Raw genomic sequence first — 6384 nt, 5'->3', positions numbered from 1 at the left:
CAAGGGTGCTCCTCTAGCCTGAGCAAAACATCATTTTCTTCTTTGTTCCCTGGTTTTCTTTCCTAGCCCTTTGTCATTTCCCTCAATTTGGAGTTGGAGTTTTCTGAAGAATTCAGCTTCATCTTCATCACTGATATCCAACTTAGATTGCATTTCCTTGAGAGTTTCATTGCTGGCAATCTTGAGTTGGTCTTCAAGTCTGAAAAATCTTCTGACTCCTCTGTCATCTCTAAATTCCATCAACCAATGAGGTGATTTGTGAATTTTAGTTCCCCTTTCTTGTATGAGTAAGGTTCTGGGCAAAGCATTTGGTTCCCTCCAAGTCTTCCTTATGTTGGCAATCTTGTTGAGAATTTCAGTCTTGGCTGTTCTGGTAAAGCCAGAATCCTTTTTGATGGCTGAAAAGACTCTGATCAAGGTAGAGTAGCCTTCATTTAGAATCCTGTGGAGAGGCCATGTTCTTTCCCCAGCTCCTTTATATCTGAACACTAATCTTTCTGGTAACTGTCTGTAGGCAGCTATTCCCCTTACATCCTCCAGCTCATCCAGATAGAGTTCAATGTCTGAAATTTCTTTTATGTCACAGATGTGAACATAATCATCTTTAGAAATGGGTGACTTAGGTTTAGGTTTTTGTTTTTGAGTGAATTTCTTAGAGGTTGTGGGAGGTGTAGATTTTGGTTTTCTTTTCTGTTTCTTTGGTGGTGGAAGAGTGGTTAGAAAGGTAGGCAATGTGATGTTGTCCCAATCAATAGGTTCCTCTTTTGGAATGATTGGTTCACCATGGATATTTATAGAGGGATCAGTAACAAAAGGTTCAGGTATGGAAGGTAGTGGTTTAGATGTAGATTTGGTATCTTCAGGGTTATCTTCACTCCTTCTGTGTGCCTTGGCCTTTCTTCTGTTTCCCTTCTGCCATTCCTCTCTTTCCTCCATATTTTCACCAAATATGCTCCCAAGAACCTCATCTAAGTTAGCAATCTTTTCTTCACCCCTGACTTCAATTCCTTTCATTTCTTCAACTTGGCTTGACTTTAGCTGTTTTTCAAGCTTTGCTTGTGCTCTTTTGTCAGCCTTTAATTGCTTGGCTTCTTCTTTCTTAGCTATTGAGAATTTGGGATGTCCTTGCATCACACATATGCTCTTTCCCTCTCTAATGATAATAGCTCTATTTCTCCTTACAGCCTCATCCATGGACTTTTTGAGATAGGCAATACTCCTGCCTAAGATCTTGTTCTCATCATCTTTTGAAGGAGGAAAGTCCACTTCTTTTAAAGGATTCTTTGTTGAGTCCTTATTGGATCTTTCATTGGGCTTGAGGATTATAGCTTGTAGCTCTTTGGAAGAAGCTTCTCCATCCTTAAGACTCCCTACTGGCATGAGCTCCATGTTGATTGGTTCAATCTTTGTGCTAAATTTCACAGATGTTGATTTGTTTTGTGTAGAACCAAACACCAATTGCAACCTTTCATCAATTCTCCTCCATTGTTCTTTCATTTGTATTTCAGCTGCTGCTAGCTGAATCAAATCAATTCCATCAGATTTTCCCTTGATTTGAATGATTGGAGAGGTAGTGATGGCAGGAACTAGCACTTTAGATATCTGAATCTTTGTAGAGGGCTCTCCTTCCCCTTCCCTGTTATTCTCCCCCTTTTTGTTATCATCAAGGAGAGGGGTCAAGCCTTGTGCTTTTGCCAGCTGCATTAGGAGATTGGTTTGAGATTGTTGGTTGAGAAGAAGGGTGGCCACAGAATCTTCAATTCCTTGAACTCTGTCTTCCAACTTGGCCAGCCTTTGTTCAGTAACTGATTCCTTTTTCAATCTCGAAACCAAGTCCTGCAAAGTACCATAGGGCATGACTGAATCCAATTTTTCTGAAGTGAAGGATTTCAAGTCAGCAATATCTTTCCTGAGATCATTTAGACTCATATCTTGCTTTACTTTCTGCAACTTCATGAGATGCAGTGAGTCCAGGTGAGCTTGGAGGATAGCCTTGATATTTGCATTTGAAGTGTTCTGAATGGCCTGTTGAATAGTGATGATTTGTTTGACCAGGTGGACATTGAATTCACCTGTTCTATGCTCCTTAGTCAGGGCCCATTCAGGTAGATTAGAAATGGAACTAGGGTCTTCATCTCCCCCTATGTTCATGCTTCCATCAGAAGAAATAGAGTCATCATCATCAGAATTTACTCCAAATTCCTCAGATGGCTCACCAGCTGTAGAAGGCATCCTGTTAATAGCAGCTTTATCCCTTTGAAGAGATTCTGTTGAGTGCACTAGATGTAGTGTCCTCTCTGCCTCCTCATTGCCCTGAGCAGCCAACAGTTGATAGGCTGTCACAGGATGAGTAAAAGTGTCAGCATCCAAGGAAATGTTATCAATTACAGCTTTGTAATGTTGCTGAAATTGTCTTTCCTTTTCAGCATCATCCACAATCATTGACTCATGAGCAATGGCTGGTTCCACCCTTGTATCAACTGTACCTGCTTTTCTCTCTTTTTCTCTATGTTCTTGCATCAGGGGCTCCCCCTGGCTCACACATCTCACTCCCTCACCTTCACCTTCTAAGGTGGTACTCCACTCACTGACTTTTGCCATGCTGGAAGAAATAGCATGCATTTTTGTGCTCTCAATCTCTCCTTTTGCCTGGGAGCAACCCAGCCTCTCACTCAAATTTTCACTCCCTGCCCTCAATCCTAAAAGTGATTGCACAGTATTCATGTCTTCTACACTTGGAATCATTTCAGTTGTTTGTGTAGAGACTATCAACGGATGTGGAATATCCGTTGAAGTTGAAACTGTTGTTATCAACGGATAACTGCTGTTAAGCTTATCCGTTGAAGAGCAACCACTTGTCAACGGATGAGTGATATCCATTGAAGAAGGAAAAGAAGATGAAATTGAAAGTGATATAACTGTTGAATCTGTATAGATTGATTTGATATGTGTTGATACAGATCCTTCAATTATATCTGAAAGAATTTGCGGGTGATCCAACAAATCATCTAAAAGATGATGATCACCTGTATTTGAGTGGGGCTCCTCCCTGAGTTGTAAAGAGGGAGAATCAGGAATTGATGGGAATAGCATATCCACATCCAGAGATGGTGAAGAAGCATTTGGTGATTGATGTGTAGTTATTGTGAGAGAATGGGGCTGTGACTCCACATTTATTGGAGTCACATCAAACTGAGTTTGAGAAGGCACAGAGACAGATGGATGTTTCTGTGCAGTGTGTGCACCCTGTGTAGAAGATTGGGTTCTAGCCTTCTTTCTTCTAATAAAGGCTTTTGTAGGTGAGTGTTTGGCTTTAGTGTCCCTCCCTCTTTTGTTCTGTGTTCCTGGATGGGAACTCTTTTCAATAGTAACATCCTTTTGGGAGGATGCTACTAGGGATGTGCTAGAGACCTTTTCAACCACCACAGCTTTTTGAGAAACTGGGGCTTGGCTAGCTTGGGAAGCACTCAACTCTCCTTCCTTATCCTGGGGGTTTCTTTGATGTTCACCCCTCCCCTCACCACTCACACCCTGATCACTTCCCTCAGGGTTAATGGTTGTTGTTACAACTGTTGTCTTTTGAGAAACAACAGAGGTGGTTTTCTTTGTCTTGGATTTTGAAAGTTTGGATTTGGTGACTTTGGTAGAAATCTGTTGGGGCATTGACACAGATTTCATGGCCACACTAGAAGATAAAGAAATAGAGGGGTTGGAAGAAGTAGGAGTTGTAGAAGCAATTACCTCACCTACCTGGGGTGCATTCATGATTGGTAAATATACCAATTGCACACTGCTGTTAAGATCCATTCTCTTCAAGTCTGCAAGAACTCTTTTCTCTTGTGCCCAGCACTTGAGTTTATTATTCTCATTGATTATGACTAAACCTTCAGCAACATGGTTAGCCAATAACATAAAGAATCTAGCATAATAGATGTTATTAGGTCTATTAGCTTTGTTACCTAATCTAGTACCTAATTCTAGCATCACATAGTTGCTAAAGTTAAAGTACCTATCAGAAACAAGCATATAGAACATGTTAACAAGAGATGAAGTTATGGCATCAAAATTACTAATTTTCCCAGAGAAAACCTTTATGAAGGCATCCCCAAGAAAACTCCATTCTTTCCTAAGGCCTTTTCGTCTAATACCCCCTAAATTAGCAGAGTTAAGAGAGTAACCTATGGAATCTAACATGCTGGATACATCACTATCAGTGTGTGGTGTCATGGCATTGTTCTCAGGTAATTTAAAACATGCTTGTAAGTCATCACAGTTTATACAGTGATTTTTACCTTTGAGAGTGAAGGAGATAGTCATATCCATGGAGTTGAACTCAGCAGTTGTCCAAATCTCCTCAACTACTTCACAGAAAATCGTTGGGGCTTCCAGCATTGCATAGCTAAGTTTACAGTTTTTGATGAAGTCCATCATTTTGTGATAATCTGAGTGGGCTTCATTCTTCTCTACCAGAGCTATGAAATTATTCTTCTCGTAGATGAACCCAGATTGAGACATAATCTTCACGACTGGTGCCATTGTTGTGAGTAGAAATTGCAGAGAATAACTTGAGGGTTTTGCAGAGAGAAAATGGTAAATGCTTGAAATTCTAAGAAAGCGTAAAGTAATAATGAACAATCAGAAGGGCTTATATGCTTTCAAAAAAAAAAATAAATAAAGGATTAATCAATAAATAGGTGTTAGTGAATTTCAGCCGTTTAAGAATAAACTGTAAGTATTCTAATAACTACCTTTAAAACCAATACATACAGATGTATGTATGGTATCAACGGTTAAGAAAATAGAATCAACGGCTGTGAAACACCTCAAACGTCTGATGTGACATTTCAACGGATAATGTAAATTGTCATCCGTTGAAAGGTACTTCAGCTTTATCCGTTGACGGATAAAAGTTCCAGAGATATACTTGTCTTTCAACGGATAATGAATATCCGTTGATAGAGCAATTTTGACTTTCAACGGATAGGGAACATCCGTTGATGGAATAAACTTTGTTAAAAGTCAAATTTGTTCTAGCAACTAATATATTTCAGGCTCCACATCAAATTGCAAAGAAGACATGAATTTTAAGAGTAATTAAGCATACCTAGCTCACTTACCAATCTTGTGAATGTTGATTCATCAAGTGGCTTGGTAAATATGTCAGCAATTTGTTGTTCACTTGGAACAAAATGTAGTTCTACTGTACCATTCATGACATGCTCCCTGATGAAGTGGTACTTAATATCAATGTGCTTGGTCCTTGAGTGCTGCACAGGATTCTCTGTTATGGCTATGGCACTTGTGTTGTCACAAAAGATAGGTACTCTATCAACATGAAGTCCATAATCAAGGAGTTGATTCCTCATCCATAACATTTGAGAACAGCAACTTCCAGCAGCAATGTATTCAGCCTCAGCTGTAGAAGTAGAGACTGAATTTTGCTTTTTGCTAAACCATGATACAAGCTTGTTTCCCAGGAATTGACAGGAGCCTGTTGTACTTTTCCTGTCTATTTTGCAACCTGCATAGTCTGCATCTGAATAACCAATTAGATCAAAGCCAGATTCTCTAGGATACCAAATTCCTAAATTTGGTGTACCCTTGAGATATCTGAAAATTCTCTTGATAGCAATTAAGTGAGACTCCCTAGGATCAGCTTGAAATCTCGCACACAGACATGTAGCAAACATTATATCTGGTCTGCTAGCAGTTAAATATAAAAGTGAACCAACCATGCCTCTATAACTTGTAATGTCCACAGACCTTTCAGTCTTATTTAATTCAAGTTTGGTGGCAGTGGCCATGGGAGTTTTTGCAGATGAACATTCCATTAAGTCAAACTTCTTTAAAAGATCATGAATATATTTAGTTTGACTAATGAAAATTCCATTACTAACTTGTTTAATTTGTAAACCAAGAAAATAGGTTAGTTCTCCCATTAGGCTCATTTCATAATTGCTTTGCATTAGCTTAGCAAACTTCTTACAAAGATTATTATCTTTAGAACCAAATATTATGTCATCTACATAAATTTGAACAAGTATACTAGAGCCATTAACATTTCTAAAGAAGAGAGTTTTATCAACAGTACCTCTAGTGAAGTGATTCTCCAAAAGAAATTTTGATAATGTTTCATACCAGGCTCTAGGTGCTTGCTTCAGTCCATAGAGTGCTTTCAACAGATAATACACATAGTCTGGAAAATTTGGATCTTCAAATCCTGGAGGTTGACTTACATAGACTTCTTCCTCTAATTTCCCATTTAGAAATGCACTCTTGACATCCATTTGATAGACTTTGAAATTGGCATGGGCTGCATAGGCTAGAAAGATTCTGATAGCTTCAAGTCTTGCAACAGGAGCATATGTCTCATCAAAATCTATT

Source organism: Apium graveolens, chromosome 5 (genome assembly GCF_009905375.1).
Source record: "Apium graveolens cultivar Ventura chromosome 5, ASM990537v1, whole genome shotgun sequence".
Classification (NCBI taxonomy): Eukaryota; Viridiplantae; Streptophyta; class Magnoliopsida; order Apiales; family Apiaceae; genus Apium; species Apium graveolens.
The sequence above is the reverse complement of the archived record's forward strand: the minus strand, read 5'-3'. Positions refer to the sequence as shown.